The 20,800-nt window shown below is 46.3% G+C and overlaps 1 protein-coding gene across 9 annotated transcripts in view; it reads left to right on the plus strand.

Moving 5' to 3' along the window:
* LOC105486807 (Ras and Rab interactor 2) overlaps nt 1-20,800 on the plus strand; it is a 255,269-nt gene that overhangs the window by 185,420 nt on the left and 49,049 nt on the right. The window lies entirely within an intron of this gene.

Below are 20,800 nucleotides of genomic sequence, written 5' to 3' on the forward strand. Positions count from 1 at the left end.
AGTCTGTACCCGGAGAAAAGGGGTGCAAAAGTCGGGCGGTGGTGGGGAGTTGAAGGTGACCTCTTCCAACTTTGATGCTAACAAGATAACAATATAATGGCTATAAAAAGACACAGACACTTCGTGCCTTAGAGGCCAGATTCATTAACAGCTTCCCGTTTCTCCCAGAAAGTGGGGCTGAGCCTGCCTGGAGCAGTGTGAGGCTGATTTATGGAGTGGGTTTTGCTTGCGAGTCATGCAACAGGCAGGCCAGCCAGATGGTTCTGGTTGTCCAGGCAAGTTTCAAACCAGCCCGACTAGTTCCCCGCCATACGCTGAGGGGAGAGAGCACCATCCCTTCCAGCACTTCGCAGCTGGCAGGTGGTACTTTGACACCCGATGTCTCTGGGGGAACAGCACTCTCCCTTAATTCTCTGTGCCTTCCCTTTCCTTTCCTTCCCTACAAAATGATGGGGGTGAACCAGATGGTCCCCTTGCTCCTTTCAGCACACCCAGCATTCTATGATTGTTCTTGGCCTCAATGTGAAAGTCGTATTTTTTCCCCGTAAACTAGACAAATGCATAATGATTTTCAGGTAGTGACTCTGCCTCACCTCCAGTGTAGTTTCAAACATCGTGGAACTTTAGCCAGGGAATTTCTCTTTATCCTGTGCCTTGTTGAGCTAAATTTTAATTGGGAGTCTAGGCTGATAACAACAGAAAAGAGAGCTTTGGTAGCACTGATTTCTCTCATAGCCAGGAAAGGTGGCTCTGTGAGATCAACCCCAAGCTCCACAGATGACAGACACCCGGACACAGAGCGGCAGAAACCCTTCCCCTGCATATCAGCACGGGGGATTTTGGGGGTGTAAGAAGGCCGTTCTGAACATGTGAGGGGCCATCGAGATCTTGTTTTCTGACTCCGGTGGGTATTAGAGTGAGAGCCGGGTGGTTGCTTAATCTTTCACATTTCCTTCCATCTTTTCCTTTTCAGATGTAAGAATAACTGTAAGCAGTCCACAATAGCCTTTTTTCCCAGATGAATGTCACTTTGAATGCTATGTTGCTTAATTCATGAATTGATAAATTTGCAGAGGCATTTTACTTGGCTTTTTTTTTTTTAACGGAAATGAAAGAGGAAAAAGCAAGATGAGTTGTCTTTATTTAACAACATAGGTCATGTTGGCCATGTGGCAACACTGTTCATGTTAAACTACTGTTCTAAGTTGCTTATAGCGACTAACTTATGGCATCTTCCTAACACTCCTAGGAGGGAAAGCTCTTTGGGTCTGCATTTGACTGATGTGGAAACTGTGTGCTGTGGGGGAAAAGCTACATAGTTTTGACTTCTGTGCTAGAGTCTCTTGCTGATTTTTAAGAAGTAGTGGTTTTGCTTTTAATTTCTTCATTTTATCCAATGGAGCTGTCAGGAGGGCCAGTTCGGTTATTTCCAAGATCAAGGAAAAGTATAGCTGTGGCCACAATTCAGCCTGGCACAGAGCAGCAGCCAAAGGGGAGAGGAGGGAAGAGGAAAGCAGACCAGTAGGTAGCAGAGTTGCTTTCAGCAAAACCCCTGCAGAAGGAAGTAGTGAGCACCCCCAGCCCCTGGCTCTGCACATCTGATGGCTGCAGGAAATGCACGGCAGTCAGCTTCCTCTGCGCTTCGTACTCTGTGAGTGTGAGCTGGGACAGGGAGTCGCCTATCCCACCACAGCCACCACGAAATGTCTATGGTTCCTTAGTTGATGGAATACCAGATTAAGCACCAAGCTAGTCCCCTAGGTTAGGAATCACTATTCCTCTAGCTGTGTTAGTGTTTGGTTGCTCTTTCGTGGTTAACATCGGGATGACCTTGATCTTTAACTTTTTCTTGCGCCGTGGACTCCTTCTCTGAATAATCTTTTAAATGCATAAAATAAGGTCTACAGGATGTCATGGGAAAAACAATTATAGTGAAGTCCAGTGATCAGAAGATTTCAGTGTGTGTTTCAGCGTGTGCTTTCATGGCATAGGCGCTTCTTTTTTACACGTGACAGATAGGCATAAATGACACAATCTCTGTAACAGCTGTGACGACGGTGAAACCTCTGTGGTTTCTGTTGGTGATAAAGTCACAGGTCTTGATAATACTACTGTGGTTTGTTGCCTACAATCAAAATGGAAGGAAGTTCATTCAGAATGAGGCTAGGGAAAGTGAAGATGTCAGTTTTGGCCCGGTGGCCAGTGCCCACCTCCCAGCCTGTCTCCTATCAGCGTCGTCTGCCATGGTCCATCTGCCCTCCTTTTTGGGACGCTTGCTTGGCTTGACTTCTGGGACCCCACACCTCCCTGGGATCCTCTTAGCTGTCCTGCTGCTGCCCCCAGTGCCCTGACTGGTTCTTCTTTTTCTCCCTAAACTCCAGCCCTGGAGAACCTGGAGATCACACTTTGAGCCTCTCCTTTTCTATTTTTTGTTTGTTTGTTTTGAGATGGAGTCTCACTCTGTCACCCAGGCTGGAGTTCAGTGGCACAATCCTGGCTCAAAGCAGCCTTGACCTCCTGGGCTTAAGCGATCTTCCTGTCTCAGCCTCCCACGTCGTTGGGACCACAGGTGCCCGCCACCACACCCAGCTAATTTTTTTAAATTTATTTTTGATAGAGATTGGGGTCTCTCTGTGTTGCCCAGGTGGGTCTCAGACCCCTAAGCTTAAGGGATCCTCCCACCTCATCCTCCCAAAGTGCTGAGATTACAGGTGTGAGCCACTGCGCCCGGCCGAGCCACTCCTTTTCACTCTTCACACCTCTCCTCTCTCCCACTAACTTTGTACAAGGTACTTTAAAAAATATCTGTGCCTCAGTATTCTTACCATTAAAATGGGAATAATAACAGAGTTACCTCACAGGGTTGTTGGGACGATTAAGTGAGTTAATAGCTGTCAGGGACTCAGCATGGTTCCTGACACGTGTAATAGACACACTATATGTAGTTTTAAAAAGAGGTCTGTGGAGTAATTTCCTAGCTTATCCCACCCGGTCTTGTGGCTCTGATACCATGTATACATTGGTTATTCCCAACTTATACTCCCTTGGCTGATCCTGTCTTTGAGTCCAGAGGTTGGTAACCAACTGCCCACTCAGGCAGGGTTCCTTCACAGGTGCGTTCCTTCCTGGGTCTTCCCCGTCCCAATCACCATGCCTCCAACGTCTTGGGCCTTGCAGTCATCCATGATGCCTCTATTCCTCTCATAACCGCCCTCCTCCCATCCATCCCCAAATCCAGGCAGCTCTACATTTTATTTTTCTTTGAGACAAATCTTGCTCTGTTGCCCAGAGCTGGAATGCAGTGGTGACATGATCTCAGCCTCCTGCAACCTCTGCCTCCCAGGTTCAAGCAATTCTTGTGCCTCAGCCTTCCAACATAGCTGGGATTACAGGTGTGTGCCAAAAATGCCTGGCTAATTTTTGTAATTTTAGTAGAGCTGGGGTTCCACCATGTTGGCCAGTCTGATTTCAAACTCCTGGCCTCAAGTGATCCACCCACCTCAGCCTCCCAAAGTGCTGGGATTATAGGTGTGAGCTGCCGTGCCTAGCCTCTACCTTTAAATAGATACAGGATGGAACCACTTCTCACCAGCACCACTGCAGTGGCCCCTGCCTGGTGCCTCTGCTTCCACCAGTTCCACTTTCTCCAGGCTATTAGCCAAGCAGCATAGTGAACCTTTTAGTTCACCTAAGTCCAAGACACAGCTCTCCTTTGTTCAAAGCCTTTTGATAATTTTGCATCTAAAACCAAAATTACTACCATAGCCTTCAAGACCCTACAAGATGTGACACCCAAGCACCCCCTCCTCCGCCATCTCTTCTCCGCATCACTCAGCTCCAGTCCCACTGACCTCCTTGCCAATGTGGCTCCTGCCTCCTGGCCTTCGTACTTGCTGTTCCTTCTGCCTGGCACATCCTTCCCCAGGAAGCCTTCACCCTTGAGCCCTCCTTTTCTTCTACCCCCTTACCTGGCTTTATGTTTCTTCATAGAACTTGTACAGACAGGACGTATACTCACTTGCTTCCTGTCCATTTTTTTCTTTTTTTTCTTGGAAACAGACTCTCACTCTATCACCCAGGCTGGAGTGCAATAGTGGCATGATATTGGCTCACTGCAGCCTCTGCCTCACGGGTTCAAGTAATTCTTGTGCCTCCAGCCTCCTGAGTAGCTGGGACTACAGGCACACGCCACCACACCCGGCTAATTTTTTGTATTTTAGTGGAGACATTTCACCATGTTGCCCTGGCTGCTCTTTAACTCCTGAGCTCAGGCAATCTGCCCGCCTCGACCTCCCAAAGAGTTAGGATCACAAGCGTGTGCCACCACACCTGGTCCATCTGTGCATTTTCTGCCTCCCATCTCTAGAAGGTAAGCTCTGTGAGAGCAGGGGCTGGGTCTGTCCTTCACCTTGGGATTGCAGTGCCAGGGACAGTATCTGGCATAGAGAATGCACTCACTAAGTATTTGTTGAATGGATAAAGGAAGGGTGCCAAGCCTCTTAGCGATTTTGAAGTATTTATGCATCAGAGACCTCTTGCAGAGGGCCACCAACCGGTGCATAAAAAAATAAAAAGTTGAAAATGTGTGACAGGCCCAAGGCTTCCTCCCTAGCAAAGAAATAGGGCAGAGGTCCTTCCCCCAGTCTCCAGTCGTGCCTCCTCCACCAGTTCTACCATGAGCTATTTTAATCTTTGGCCAATAGAGTAGGAGCTGATTAAATCTCCCTCCATGCCTCTGCTAATCTACCAAATAGAAGCCCGTAAGCCAGGGGCGAGACTGAGGGCTTCTTGCTCCTGGTCCTCTGCTCTCTCCCAATGCAGTTTCCTGCTTCCTCTCTTCGCACTGCATCCCTCCAAAGACAGGCGAGTACGGGAACATAAAGGCGTTTCACTCCCCTCTCCCTCCCGCATGATTTCACAGTCCATTTTCATTTGGGGGAAGCAGGCCTCTTTTGGGTAGGCCCACCAGGCCTGAGGTAGGTTCCACTCTCATCATCACTTGAACCCATCCCCTCTAGGCTGACACAAGTCTCTAAAGATCACTTTGTCCTCAGGCAGAACAGAGGGATCCGCAGAACAACCTCCCAAGCTATTGTCTGGGCCCAGGCTGCCTGTTCAGGATCCCTGGGATCCTGGCTAGAGCAGGTCAGTGAGGGCTGTGGCTTGTCCCTTCCTCCACTCTCCTGTAGCCATCACTCCTGCTGCCACCTCGCTGGTGTCCTCTAGCTCAAGTGGATTGCTGTGGGATGCCTGCGGTCCCATGTCTATACTCCTCCTGCCCCACCACAGAACCAGACATGACACATGGAATTCAAAAATTCCTTGGCCAGCTCTTCTCAATGCTACAATGTAGCAGCTGGTCATCACCTTTGGCCTCTTCTGGGAAGCTCTGAGCTTCTCAGTGGCTATGTGACAACATTGACATTATAACCACAGGAAACCCAGATGGCTCCTCCTTTGGACAATCGTTCACTTCTTCACTTGCCCAGAGGTGAGAACTGAAGATGAGAAGGGAAGAATGGCGGCCTCAGCCTGGGGAAAAGGTGCCCAGAGCTCCACTTCCTTAAGTCTCAAGGGGGACAGTTGTGACCACATTAGCGACTCTGTGGCTTTTTGAACCAGGCCTACCTTCACTTAGTGCTGCTTTTTAAATAATTTTCCACTGAAGTAAAACATGACTCAGCAAAATTCACAAATAAGCATCCAGCTAGATGAATGTCCACAGAGTAAACACATCACATGTCGATGGCTTTACTGACAAACCTGTTACTGCTGCAGGGCAGGCCGTGTAGCAGCAACAGGTATATGGTGAGACATTTTCTGGTTATGTCACCGAGGATTCACTACTATGATTACTTTTATCAATTTACCCCCAATCCCCTAGAATATGTCCATATTTCAGCTCAATCAGGAGTGTCCCGAACAGGATTTCAATGAATTCTATGAGGGTTGACCAGCTCTTTGCTACACTCTTACCAATGTAGCAACCACTAGACTCAAATTAAAGAAAATATTTTAGCTGGGTGTGGTGGCTCACACCTGTAATCCCAGCACTTTGGGAAGCTGAGGTGGGTGGATCACGAGGTCAGGAGTTCAAGACCAGCTTGGCCAACATGGTGAAACCCCGTCTCTACTAACAATACAAAAATTAGCCGGGCGTGGTGGCTTGTGCCTGTAATCCCAGCTACTCAGAATGAGGCAGGAGAATTGCTTGAACCTGGAAGACGGAGGTTGCAGTGAGCCGAGATCAAGCCACTGCACTTCAGCCTGGGTGACAAAGTGAGATTCTATCTCAAAAAAAAAAAAAAATGGCCGGGCGCGGTGGCTCAAGCCTATAATCCCAGCACTTTTGGAGGCCGAGACTGGCGGATCACAAGGTCAGGAGATCGAGACCATCCTGGCTAACACGGTGAAACCCCATCTCTACTAAAAAATACAAAAAACTAGCCGGGTGAGGTGGCAGGCACCTGTAGTTCCAGCTACTCGGGAGGCTGAGGCAGGAGAATGGCGTAAATCCGGGAGGCGGAGCTTGCAGTGAGCTGAGATCTGGCTACTGCACTCCAGCCTGGACGACAGAGCCAGACTCCGTCTCAAAAAAAAAAAAAAAAAAAGAAAATATTTATTCAGTGGATCCTATTTATCAAAATACCAAGACAGTGGAGCCTGAAGATTTACACAACCTAAGGAGGGAAAAAATTATAAACAAGTGAATCTCATGTAATGAAATGGGACATAATAGAATATGTCAGATGAATACAGGAGGACAGCAGATGTCCCGAGAACTTCAGGTGGGAAGCAGGTACCTCTAAGTCAGAGGTACATCAATTTCATTAATGAATGAGTAAGAAGTATAAGATCAAAAATACCCTAAAGAGCTGTTCAGTCTATCTTGACTGGTGATATCTGTTATCTTTAGGAAGGTTTTTAAAAGGGACGTTTAAGATTTCTTTTTTGATGGCCAAAAGTAAAACACGTACGTGGTGGAAAAAGCACAACGCAGAAAATCAAAATAAACAGCACCCTGACCCCGACCCCACCCCCACTCCAAGATAGAACCATTTTTGATTGTTTGTTTGTTGGGTTGGCTGATTTAATTCTTTGCTTTGATGTGTATCCTTCTGATGTTTTTGCATCACAATCCATTTAAATGGTAGATCATGTACGATTTTTCACTGAGTTACAAGGGTGTTTTTGATCATCCTAGAAATGCAGTTTCCTAGAAATTGATTCTGTTTTTGTTGATGGGTAGCACCTTCCAATGTAGTGGCTGGCTTATCTTTTTATAGTAAACCTTGGCCACACAATGTCACCAGCAGCATATTGGAGCTGTTCTGTGCTCTGTAGGCTTTGCATTGCTGCTATATTGGCAGTTGGTTCTGCCATAAAATATCTGCTTAGTTAGAATTCATCTGCTAGGAAATAACACCAGTGTAACCCAAAGCAATTAAATACTAGAAACTGCCAGTCCATGGAACGCTTGCCTTTCCGTGAAGCAGGGTGCATGCCCCGGGCTCAAAGGGCATCGGGACCAAGACTGGAGCCCGCCTGGCTCCTTCTTTTGCCTGTTTTCAGCTCCAAGGGCAACCAGGACAACAGGTTCTTTGTTCCTCTTTCTTATTTTTACAGGAATGAATAAAAGCTTCTGCCAGCATTCACTCCATATCTGGCCTTTTCATCTCCAGCTGGAGAGTCAACGAGAGGAAGTTTTGGGCAAAATAGCCACCACTTTTTCTTACCTCCTGAAAATGGCAGTGTCTCCCCGGAGGCAGACATGCACTTTTGTTCCCATTTCTGTGTCCTCTTCTGCTGGGCTTCTGTTGATAGAATTTAAAAACTACCAAAGGCCCTAAAAGTTTTTCAGAATAGTCCTCCCGTGACACGCTCTTACAAATCTTTTTTGAGGAAGTTGGGCCTCCACCCTCAAAAAGCAGCAGCCCTTCTCCATGGAGAAATAAAATCCGTAACCCCAAATATGCTAGTGATTCTTTTTCCTTTTAGAGTTTAATGGGACCAAAAAAAGGCCTTGAGGAATTAAGTATGAACTTGCTTGCTCTAGGGAAACTGCATAAGTTGGAAAACTGGACCCAGGACCAGTTTTATCAATTTCTAGCATTTTGATCTCAAATAAGGAGATAAACTGGATGGCCACTGATAGCCCTTAAAACTTGGCTAAATATGCAGTGGTCCTTCTAAGACAATCCATTTCCCCAGGACTTTCTGCCACTAGTCTTCCCACGTGGGGTGGCGGGTAACAAGTTTCTTCTGCTCACCTGGCCATTTCCATGCTGTCAACTGTGTTAGCCAGGCCAGGGTCTTGCTGTGTCCAGAATGGATTGGGGTTTCCCTGCTTCTCCAGACTAATAGAATATTACAGAGACATGTTTAATTCCATTTCAAAATTCTTTTCTTTTTTTTTTTCTATTGAGACGGAGTCTCGCTCTGTCGCCCAGGCTGGAGTGCAGTGGTGCGATCTCCACTCACTCCAAGCTCCATCTCCCAGATTCATGCCATTCTCCTGCCTCAGCTTCCTGTGTAACTGGGACTACAGGCACCCACCACCACGCCTGGCTAATTTTTTGTACTTTTAGTAGAGACAGGGTTTCACCGTGTTAGCCAGGATGGTCTCGATCTCCTGACCTTGTGATCCGCCCATCTCGGCCTCCCAAAGTGCTGGGATTACAGGCGTGAGCCACTGTGCCCGGCCTTTTTTTTTTTTTTTTTTTTTTTTTTTTACCTATAACTAGGCTCAAGTTCTGAACTTCAAAATTCCAAAGAAATGTTTTTATGTCTGAAGGTGTTAAGAAATCATTAGACATCAACTTCTAGGTATTTTTGAATTTGAAGTTTCTCTGGGTATTTTTTGTTTGCTCTGTGTGTGTGTATGTGTTTAACACAAATTGGAATTGGTCCTGTGTCAGAGATTTTTAGTCGATAGATATCTTCGATATGAGCCATTATTTTCTGTGTCTCTACATAAGGGGCCTCTGGTTCTAATATTTTTCCAGAAGTTGTTGATTCCAGACCCACTACCTCTCTTCTCCCAGCCCCACTAAGTCCTGGCTTCATCTCCCACCTATCCAGGCATCTTGGCCGCGGCGTGGCATTTGGGATGTATATTTGTTTTCCCTTTGATACATGGTCAAGGATCTACTGTCCCAAGAGCAGGACCATGGTGGGCACAAGACTCTGACTTCTGTCTCGTCCTTGAGTCATAAGATGACCCCTGCATTGGCCTCTTGTAACTAGAAGCCTGGGTCCTCTGGCAGTGCCACATCCCAGGGTGTACCTTTCTTGCCTTTGCAGCTGGTTAAGGCAACAGCCTGGAAAAAGGTTTTAGTCTGGCATGCAGCTGAAGGGAGGCTCCTGGAGAAGCGTGATATACATGGACATTTTAACACAAAAATATCAAAAGAAGTGGCTTTCTTTTTTCTTTTTCCATCTGCAAGTTGAGGATGGTGACACCAGAGTCCAAGTTGAGCCTGGACACTAAAGGTAGATGGAGAACTCTCCTGCTTCCAGGACCTGCTGGAAGCCAGCCTCTAGAAGCTTTGGGGTTTTACTTTCTCCCAGGTCACATGAAATGCTGCCAAAACAAGCTCCAGAGTTGTGTTTATACAACAGTATTTGTCAGTCCTAGAATGGAAACACATTGCCTCGCTTTCTTTTTGTGACTATCCAAAAATTAGGAGACAATAAAAAGTCATCCTGGAAACTCCCGTGGAACTGAACCTTTACTCATAGTTTCAAAGACATTCCAGGCACTTAGAATCAGAAGTTCTTTTCAGGTTCTGTTTATTTGTTTTGCTAACAGATTCCTTTTTTCAACAAGAATCCATTTTTAGACACAGGGAAACTGAGACTAAGTGGTGCGTGGTAATGGGTGCAGGCCTCACAGTAACGAAGGGGCAGTGCTGAGGCTCTGATTCAAGTCTGACTTGGGGTCGTCTTTCCATAACCGCTGAAGATTAGGAGACTGAGGGAGACTAGAATCAGGACTGATTTCGTGGAAACTATGACATGCCTTACCAAAAATATCATCGTGATTTCAGTGCACTCACATGGGCAGGAGGTGGATGGCTTTGATTCCAGATAAATTGATGACTGAATGAGAAAGCCCCTGAAGCTGTGTGCGTGGGGTTCCCACTGGGATTTCTTCAGAGCTTGTGCACTGCACCTGCCTTCATCCAAGGGCATTTCCTGCCAGGACTGTCTACCCTCTACTTTCTCCTGCACTCAGCAGGCCACTTTTTGTTGGAATTCTAAATCTCATTCTCCGTGCTGGAATAAAGCATTCTGTATTTGGAGATCTTGGATGGAGCACTGGTGTCCAACATCTGGTATTGGTGGGCGTAGAATTATTGTAATTCTAAACTAAAGCTCATCATTGACTTTTCTTTTTATCTTTCTTATCTTTTTTTTTTTTCACTATGTAGACTGCAAGAACATCATTGACTTTTACAACCAAAGCCACTCAAAGCCCACTCCTTGCTAGTTGACTTGAGCTTAGAAGGGGTGTCCATGGGATAAATTCACGAGCAATAAGGAAGGATTTGTTTTTCTGGAAGGATTGGAGCTGCCTCCTTTTCTTGCCCCAGAGATGGCCAAAGGTCAGGGGGCTCTTGGTAGCTGTGGTGATTTTTGCCGCCCATTTCCTGATAAGCACAGAAACAAGAACCCTTTGTCTCCTGAGGCTGGAGCTGAGCAGCGGATTGTATTTGTTAGGAGGCCTCAGAAAGAAACTGCCCAGTACCCGTAAGAACCTTTCTTCCTGCCCACTAAGCTCCTCCTCTTCCGTAAACCTTGCTCTCTGCCGATCACCTACTCCTCAGGCCCCTGGTCACGCCTAAAGCAGACCTTTTATTGATGCCTGCCCAGGGTGAGGCCTGAATATGGCCTGGGGATGAGGCCAGGCTAGTAAGGGAGAGAAGTCTGACCAGAGTGGAATGGGGTAGGTTCCCTGGAGGTGTGGGGACAGTAAGGAAGGAATGTGATGGGTCACAGATTACTTGCAGCTGATAGAGATAAGGGATGAGGATTTGAACTCAGTTTGACCAGTAGGTAAGTAGGTAGGAGCCAGATATGGCAGGAGACATTCCTAGTAGCTTGAACTCAGTAAGGAGGAAGCTGAGCAACAGCATGTAGATGCATCTACAGGATGATCTCCCCAGGCCAGTGCGGGGGCTCACACCTGGAATCCCAGCACTTTGAGAGACCAAGGCGGGAGGATCGATTGAGGCCAGGAGTTCAAGACCGGCCTGGCCAACATGGCGAAACCCCGTCTCTACTAAAAATGCAAATATTAGTCCAGCATGGTGGCGCATGCCTGTAGTCCCAGCTACTCAGGAGGTTGAGGCAAAAGAACTGCCTGAACCCGGGAGACAGAGGTTGCGGTAAGCCGAGATTGTGTCACCACTGCACTCCAGCCCTGGGCAACAGAGCGAGATTCTATCTCAAAGAAAAAAAAAAGGAAAAAGCAAATTCAGCCTGGTGCAGTGGGTCACACCTGTAATCCCAGCACTTTGGGAGGACGAGGTGTGTGGATCACCTGACATCAGGAGTTCGAGACCAGCCTGGCCAACGTGGCAAAACCCTGTCTCTACTAAAAATACAAAAATTAGCTGAAGTCCCAACTACTCAGGAGGCTGAGGCGGGAGAATTGCTCGAACCCAGGAGGCGGAGGTTGCAGTGAGCCGAGATCACACTACTGCACTCCAGCCTGGGTGACAGACTGTCAAAAAAAAAAAAAAAAAAAACAAATTCAGTATCTTTACCATAATTGGGAAACACACTGAATACATATAACCATTAAAATAAGTAAGGGTCATTAAAATTAAAACCATGCCTCCATGGATTACCTTGCTATATCCATCACTTTTTCGGAAATATTGTCAGTTTCTAACCACATTGAGATATTACAAACTATCAAAATTGGGCTAGGCGTGGTGGCTTGTGCCTGTAGCCCCAGCTACTCAGGAAGCTGAGGCTGAGACAGGAGGACCACTTAAGGCCAGGAGTTTGAGACCAGCCTGGGAAACTCAGCAAGACCCCCATCTCTAAAAAAGTAATTTTTAAAATTAAAAATTTAGATATCAAAATTAATCTATAATTTTCCACCATTAGAGCTTTATTTTGTTTTTGGGTTTTCCACTTAATAGCAACACTACAGTTCTTTATGTTTGGGAGACAAACGATGTAATGAATCTTAAACCATAATTTAGTCAGAGGCAAAAGCAATATGGAACCTGAGCTCTGCTTTTGTTGTTGTTTTTGTTTTATTGATAAGAACTTGTCACCCTGTTAATGATAATTAGCTCATTGTCTTCATTCTGTAACCACTTAATAAACACTTACCATGTAAACAATGAAAAACTTTGTTTTCGTAAAAGTCTAGAAGATTCCCAGAAACCTTCAGGGAATGAGCCCTCAGGCTTCAAGAAAAGCCAGGAATTTTTCGTAATGACTGTTTTCAGGGAGTGCCTGGCCAGAAAGGTGAGACTTGCAAGGAGAGACATGGGAGGAGCCTGCCGCTCACTCCTTCAAATCCCAGGTCTGGGGCAGTCCTTGTAGATTCCACCATGATTGGCCTGGGAAAGCCGGCAAAGCAAGCAGGTGTCGCCCTTCCAAGGGGAGAGTTCTCCATACCTTGTGGAGCCTGACAAGGGAAAGAAGGTCGTGTCTACGGCCAGGGCTTGGGGAACTGAGATAAAAGCCGAAAGCCCAGCTGCTTTTGAGAAACTGTGATAATCCTTCCTCCAACTAACTGCTGACCCAGTCATCCCAGTGTCACCAGATGACTCATGTAAGTAGAAGCAAAACAGGTTACCTTGATAAAACACAAGGGTAGACCACAAATGGTTCCAGCTCCGAGGTAGATGTGATAGTGACTGTGCTGAGACACAGCCGCTGGCACAGACACACGGAAGGGAGCTGGAGAACTATGGAACTTCCCCTAGGAAAGCATCATTTGACTTAGGAGCCTCAACTGCCTTATTTATTTCCATAGGGGACTTGCCATTCATTCTATGAGGGGTTTTCACATATTGTTAATTAACTAAACCAATCCTTTTTTAGCTGAATTATAATCTAACAGTCCGCTGTAGACTGGAAAAAATATATATCTCTCTCTATATATTTTTGTAGACGCAGTATCCCTCTGTCGCCCAGGCTGGAGTGCAGTGGCGCGGTCTCGGCTTACTGCAACCTGCACCTCCCGGGTTCAAGCCATTCTCCTGCCTCAGCCTCCCAAGTAGCTGGGACTACAGGAGCACGCCACCACACCCGGCTAATTTTTGTACTTTTAGTAAAGACGGAGTTTCGCCATGTTGGCCAGGCTGGTGGAAAATTCATAGTACATTTTAAATATTTGTTTGAAATCACTTTTGTTCTTAAAAAAAATCTGGCACATCTTATGATAGATGATATTAAATTGTCCATTTAGAAACTCCAGTTTCTCGGGAGCACTCTCCAAGGCAACTTGGAAGTATGTCCCAGACAAAAGTGATTGTCTTGAATGATTTTAATTTTAATTTTAAGTATATATTTATTTATTGAGACAAGGTCTCACTCTGTTGCCCAGGCTGGAGTGTAGTGGCATGATCACAGCTCACTGCAACCTCGACCTCCTAGGCTCAAGCGATTCACCTCCCTCTGCCTCCCAGAATGCTGGGATTAGGGTACAGGGCACTGCACCAGGACGTCATTTTATTTAAAAAAAAAAAATCTAGGCTGGATGCTGTGGCTCACACCTGTAATCCCAGCACTTTGGGAGGCTAAGACTGGTGGATCGCCTGAGATCAGGAGTTCGAGACCAGCCTGGCCAACATGGTGAAACCTCGTCTCTGTTAAAAAAAATACAAAAATTAGCCAGGCATGGTGGTGTGTGCCTGTAATTCCAGCTACTTAGGAGGCTGAGGCTGGAGAATCACTTGAACCTGGGAGGCAGAGGTTGCAGTGAACCAAGATTGCACCATTGCACTCCAGCCTGGGTGACAGAGCCAGACTCCGTCTCAAAATAAATAAATAAATATCTAATTGCTCAGCTTAGTGAAGGTGTGGTTTTACACACACAGAGGAGGTTTAGGGGGCTTTTTGTTTAACTCGTTTATCCTCATGTCCTACCACTGAGGGCAGAGCCATGCAGAGCAGAGCACACCTGCTGACACCTAAAAAGGTGTCTAATGGATGTGCACCATCCTTGATTGACAGAGTAAGAATTTGGCATTTTGCCTTGAACTTTCTTTTTGCTATTTAACAGCCAAACTAGTATTCTTATATCTAGAAAGTTGTTGACTTTATTTACTCTGTCAGTACTTTTTGCCACAGAAATGACCTTGCATCAAATTTCTATGTATTTTTGCCTTATTAATTGTCTCTCATTTGCAAAGTCAAAGGGTACACTTCAGATGTATGGTTGGGGACGGAGCTTGGGGGAGCGGGTGATGTAGGGGGAGGTGCAAGGGAGGCTTCATAGCACGCTTTGTCTAGACCCTCGTTGCTGGGACTGGTCATTAGGGGCTGTGCTGGTAGACTGTACTATTCTTCTGGAATTAGGACAAGAAAAGGCATGCATCGTTTGGAAGCTGTGCTCTGCTCAAGTGAATCTGATTCTGGCAATGTTAGTAAAACTAACCCTTGTCTGCCTGGTTGTCCTATTCGGAACGAGCTTTCTGCAATCACTTATTCTTCCACCTGCTCAGGTGATTAACGCTGGGCCATGGGAAGGAAGGAAATCCAGCCCAGTGGAAAGGCCTCTCTCATCCCATACTCCAAAGAGCTTTAACCTGGTTTTCACGATAGCAGGACAGGTGCTGGAGAGCCCTGCCCTTCCAAAGTGGATGGAAGATCCACCCATCTGCTTCACAGCCATAAAGCCCAGGTTTGGTTGGAATTGGGATGGGTGGAGTTTTTGTTCTCTGGGTGAGTGTTTGTTCTTTTAGGTGAGTGTTTGTTCTCTGCCCCTAGAGGCACCTTATACTTTGAGGGGCATTCTGTGGTTTGCCCATTGTATTCACAGGTGGGTCTCACTGTATCTGTACCTAAGTTTTATCTCCTCATGATAGCAGCCCTAGACACCTAGACATAGTGGGAATGGCTGCACAAATAAATGAGTTTTATAGTCAGAAAAACTCAGTGAGATGGTAGATATTACTACTTCTCCTCCCACCTATTATTTTGAGAAATTTCAAACATCATGGAAAAGTTGCAAAGATAGCACTGGTCACTTAATTCACTATGTGTTGAAATTTTGCTACATTTTCTTTATCTCCTTATATTTTTTTCATTTTAGGCGAAGCTCACCATTTGACACTTTCTTTCTTTTTGACACTTTCAAACATGTTTACACTTTGCCCTTAAATCTTTCAGTATGTGTGTCTTAAGAATGAGAGCATTTTTCCCTTGTAAGCATAATAAAATTATCACGCTTAGGAAATTATCCATTTTATTTTATTTTATTTTATTTTATGTTATGTTATGTTATGTTATGTTATGTTATGTTATGTTATATTATGTTATGTTATTATTGAGATAAGGTCTTGCTCTGTCACCCAGGCTGGAGTGCAATGGTATGGTCTTGGCTCACTGCAACCTCCACCTCTCAGGTTCAAACAGTTCTCCTGCCTTAGCCTCCTGAGTAGCTGTAGCTAGGACTATAGGCACACACCATTGTGCCCGGTTACCTTTATTTTTTTATTTTTTTATTTTTTTTTTGAGGCAGGGTCTAACTCTGTCACCCAGGCTGAAGTGCAGTGGCGCCATCTTGGCTCACTGCAACCTCCACCTCCCAAGCCCAAGCGATCCCCCCGCCTCAGCCTCTGGAGTAGTTGGGACCAGAGGCACGCTCCACCATGCCTGGCTAATTCTTTTCTGTATATTTTGTAGAGCCCAGGTTTTGCCGTGTTGCCCAGGCTGACCTCAAACTCCTGAGGTCAAGCAAGCCGTACACCTTGGCCTCCCAAAGTGCTGGGATTACAGGTGAAATTGTCCTTTATAGATCTTTTTATACTGATGCCATATGAGTTCAAGGCTATGCACTCCATGTAGTTACCACATCTCTTTATTCACCTTGAACCTGTGTTAATCCTACAGCCTGTTAAAATTCATGACATTGACATTTTTGAAGTTTTGGCCATTGGTTTTGCAGTCACTGAAATTTGGATTTTTCTGATTGTTTTCTCCTGTATACATTCAGGTGAGTCATATTTGGGGGCAGGAAAGACACCTGGGTGACATGGTACCTTCTCAGAGCCTCAGGTCGGGGGCACATGATGTCAGGGCGGCTCATTTTTGGAGGAGTTAGCACAGATCACTTGGTTAAGGTGGCATCTACCAGGTACCTCCATTGCCAGGGTACCTTTCCATTTTCACAAGTCGTTAAGTGATCTGTGAGGTGATATTTTAAGACTATGACTATCCTATTTCCTAAGTCTTTTGCCTTCTGATTTTAGCATCCACTCACAATTTTTGCTTGCATTGATTACTAGCTGGTGGTGAAGGTATTGTTATTTACTATTTTCAGATCAAAAGGATGAGGCTCAGAAAGGGACCTGAGCAAGGTCTCACATGCCCGGCCAAGCTAGGAGAGGAACCTCATGCTTCCTGCCCTGTGCTTGGCTCTGTGGCCATTCCACTATGGCCATGTTTTTATTGGAATCACCTGAATTGTATCACAGTGTTTTACCTTTTATGAACCTCTGTTCACTGCCTTCCCTCCTGTTTGCATGCAGACACCTTTCTTAGCAATCATTAGTTTCTATTAATCTCATTAAGTTCTATCGTAAGTTGAGTTCCCTGGAAGGAGAACCTGATTCGGGGCTTCTTGTGCAAGTGATTCAGGAACAGTCTGCCAAGGAGTGAGGGATCCAGGATGGGACAGGGAGGAGGCAAGGCAAAGATGTGGGCTCTGCCTGGTCCCACAGGGAGCTCAGCAGCGTGAATAGCCCCCAGAGTTGTCACACCTTGAGGCTGGAAGGCCACTCTTCTCCATCTCACATATGTAGAAAGTACATATCAGTATGTCATTGGCAGCGAGTCTGCTCTCAGGGAGAGGATGTAGCTTCCTGGGCATTTCTAGGAGAAGAGGAGCAGCTGTGAGCTTTCCACAGCCAACACTCGCAGCAGCTGGGGCATGGGTGCCTGCCCTAGAGGAGGGGCTCTAGGTGGGGCACCAGTAGCATCCCCTACATGTTCGATGTTCTCACATTAGTTCTTTCCTGAAGGTTGTTCCTGATTAAAGCCAATTTGTCCTGTAATAACATGCTATAAATCTCAAGTGGCTGGCTGAATCAAGGAGTTAGCTTAGTCATTTGCAAAGGCAAGAGATAATTTATGGTTGCTCCTTTACGAGGTCCCATGAATTTTATTCACCATCTTCCTGTCTGGTCCCTGCTTTTCAGGCTGAGGTCACTTGTCAGAACAAAGGCTTTTCAGCTCCTTGAAACCACAGAGGAGTCACAGGATGTGCCCTTCTAGGGAAGGAAGATATGTCAACATGTTTACTTTCAGCACACATGAGCATCACAATTGTCATGTTAGACACTGTCCAATTTGGACTTGGCAAAATATGGCCAACCTGAGGTGGCAGTGATAAAATATTCATTTAGTCACCAAGAATTCTTTTTTTTTTTTTTTTTTGAGACGGAGTCTCACTCTGTCGCCCAGGCTGGAATGCAGTGGCCGGATCTCGGCTCACTGCAAGCTCCGCCTCCCGGGTTCACGCCATTCTCCTGCCTCAGCCTCCCGAGTAGCTGGGACTATAGGCGCCCGCCACCTCGCCCGGCTAGTTTTTTGTATTTTTTAGTAGAGATGGGGTTTCACCGTGTTAGCCAGGATGGTCTTGATCTCCTGACCTCGTGATCCACCCGTCTCGGCCTCCCAAAGTGCTGGGATTACAGGCTTGAGCCACCACGCCCGGCCACGTCACCAAGAATTCTTTTAGTGGCATGGTACCCATCCCTGACCCCCAGCCCCTAACAAAACCAAATCAAACCCCTAATTGGATCTGAGTTAATGTGCATGTTTTACACTTGGACCTCAGGCAAATGCTCCTTACAGTGTTGTCCTCAGATTGGTCACTGAGAGCTTGTTAGAAATGCAATGTCTCTGGCTCACGCCACGCCTGCAGAAGCTGTGAGTCTGAAATCAGGAATCTGTGGCTTAACAAACCCCAGGTGACTTTCACACAGGCGCTCAAGTTTGACAAACACTGATCCAAAGTAGTGGTTATAAACTTGATTGCACATTGAAATCCCCTGGGAATTTTTTTTTTTTTTTTTTTTTTTGAGATGGAGTCTTGCTTTGTTGCCCAGGCTGGAGTACAGTGGAATGATCTCAGCTCACTGCAAACTTTGCCTCCCAAGTTCAAGCTATTCTCCTGCCTCAGCCTCCCGAGTAGCTGGGACTACAGGTGTGCGCCACCATGCCCAGCTAATTTTGGTATTTTTAGTAGAGACAGGGTTTCACCATGTTGACCAGACTGGTCTTGAACTCCTGACTTCTGGTGATCCAACCGCCTCAGCCTCCCAAAGTGTGCTGGAATTACAGGCGTGAGCCACTGCACCTGGCTTTTTTTCTTCTTTCTTTCTTTTTGAGACAGGCTCTTGCTCTGTCGCCCAGGCTGGAGTGCAGTGGCGCAATCTCCACTCACTGCAATCTCCACCTCCCCAAGTTCAAGCGATTCTCTCGCCCTAGCCTCCTGAGTAGCTGGGACTACAGGCGCCCACCACCACTCCTAGCTACTTTTTGTATTTTAGTAGAGACGGGGATTCACTGTGTTGGCCAGGCTGGTCTTGAACTCCTGGTCTCAGGTCATCTGCCTGCCTCAGCCTCCCAAAGTGCTGGGATTACAGGTTTAGCCACAACACCTGGCTTTCTTTTTTTCCCCACCGAGACAGACTCTCACTCTGTCGCCCAGGCTGGAGTGCAGTGGCACGATCTCGGCGCACTGCAAGCTCCACCTTCTGGGTTCACGCCATTCTCCTGCGTCAGCCTCCCAAGTAGCTGGGACTACAGGCGCCCACCACCACACCCGGCTAATTTTTGTATTTTTAGTAGAGACGGGGTTTCACTGTGTTAACCAGGATGGGCTCGATCTCCTGACCTCGTGATTCACCTGCCTCAGCCTCCCAAAGTGCTGGGATTACAGGCGTGCGCTACTGCGCCCGGCCCTCCACATCTGGCTTTTTTAGGTGATTTTTATCAGCAGCCAGGGTTGAGAATCACTTGTCTAAAGCTGGCTCTTTTGCCTTCTATGAAAGGAATTTTAACACCAGCTTCACTTTGAAGAGTATGTTTTTTTTAACTGCAAATATTCACTTCCTAATACCTGCAGGTGCTGGAATGGCATTTGCAGAAGGAGAAACTATTCTTTTTGGCGCAGAGTCTCCTACCTGGAAACTTGTAGCAGAAGTTGAGCAAAGTGTTCATATGTTTGAGAAGAAATAAAAAGATAAATCTTGAATGAATGAGTGAGATTCCTCAGGCCTGCAGAAAGTCACGAAGGTGATAGAGAGAAGTTAGGATGGGATATCTGGCCAGGCCACATGCCAACACTGGGTATTATTATTGAGTCTGCACACCCAAAAATGATCGGCATAGGTTGGCTTCTTCTAAATTCAGTCCCACCTCTTAGGAGTAGAGTTGTCCATGTGGAACTATCACACTTCCTTTCTTTAATTTCCTTTTTATAACTCTCATCATACATTCGGTTTCATTATCCATCCTTCTCAGTGCTAAAGACATTATCTAGATCACACTGTTGAGTTCCTTTGGGTTTAGAGGATTGAAGACCATATGTACCCCAAGCTAAACCTGCTTGTTTGGACATGAATGGTTAGGTCTGGTGTCCCTTGGCTGCCCCCGGATAGGGCTTGATGACCTGCTCCTTGAGAGCCAGGGAAAGTGTCAGTTCTGAGTTTGGTAAAGGGGGAGAGAACCCAGAGCGAAGCTGCCTTGGATGGGAATGTCAGCCCCTCCCTCTAACGAGGGGCTTGACCTTGAGCAAGGTCCTGACCTGGGCTCAGTCTCCTAGTTCTCTGTAAAACTGGGATCATGGTGCCTGTGGTTCAGGGCTGTCGAGAGGAGTAAATGAGAGAAGGTAGGTAAAGGGCTTGGCACACAACAGCCACTACATGGATACAAACTGCCCAGTGTCCTTGACCTCTGTGCCCCTCACCCCTGTGTCGCTGACCTGACCTGACCTCTGTCCCCTCACCCCTGTGTCCCTGACCTGACTTGGAACCCACATGTTGGATAAATTATCAGAGTATGTGTAATTTCTAGCTCCGCTGTTTCAAGGCTGTTATCACTCAGGACAGCTCAGTAACTTCTTAGGCTTCAGTCTTCTCATTGGTGAAATGGGAATTAAACACTCACTGACAGAACCAGTATTGGCACCAAAAGGACGTCAGTATGGTTTGGTCATTAAGATATAATTCACATACCATAAAATTCACACTTTTAACGTGTATGATTCATGGGTTTTTAGTACATTCACACATTGTGCAATTATTACCACTGTCTAATACCAGAACATTTCCATCACCCCAGAAGAAAGAAACCGGTACCTGTTTGCAGTCACTCCCCATTCTCTTTTCTCTCCCTCATTCTCTGGCACCCACTAATCTACTTTGTGCCTCTGTAGATTTGCCCGTTCTGGATATTTCATGTAAATAGTCATTCAGTATGTGGCCTTATACATCTGGCTTCTGTCACTGAACATAATGCTTTCCAAGTTTATCCATGTTGCAGCATGCATCCGTGCTCTATTCCTTTTTATGGCTGAATAATATTCCATTGTAAGAAT

This window comes from Macaca nemestrina, chromosome 15, assembly GCF_043159975.1.
Source record: "Macaca nemestrina isolate mMacNem1 chromosome 15, mMacNem.hap1, whole genome shotgun sequence".
NCBI classification, from domain to species: Eukaryota; Metazoa; Chordata; class Mammalia; order Primates; family Cercopithecidae; genus Macaca; species Macaca nemestrina.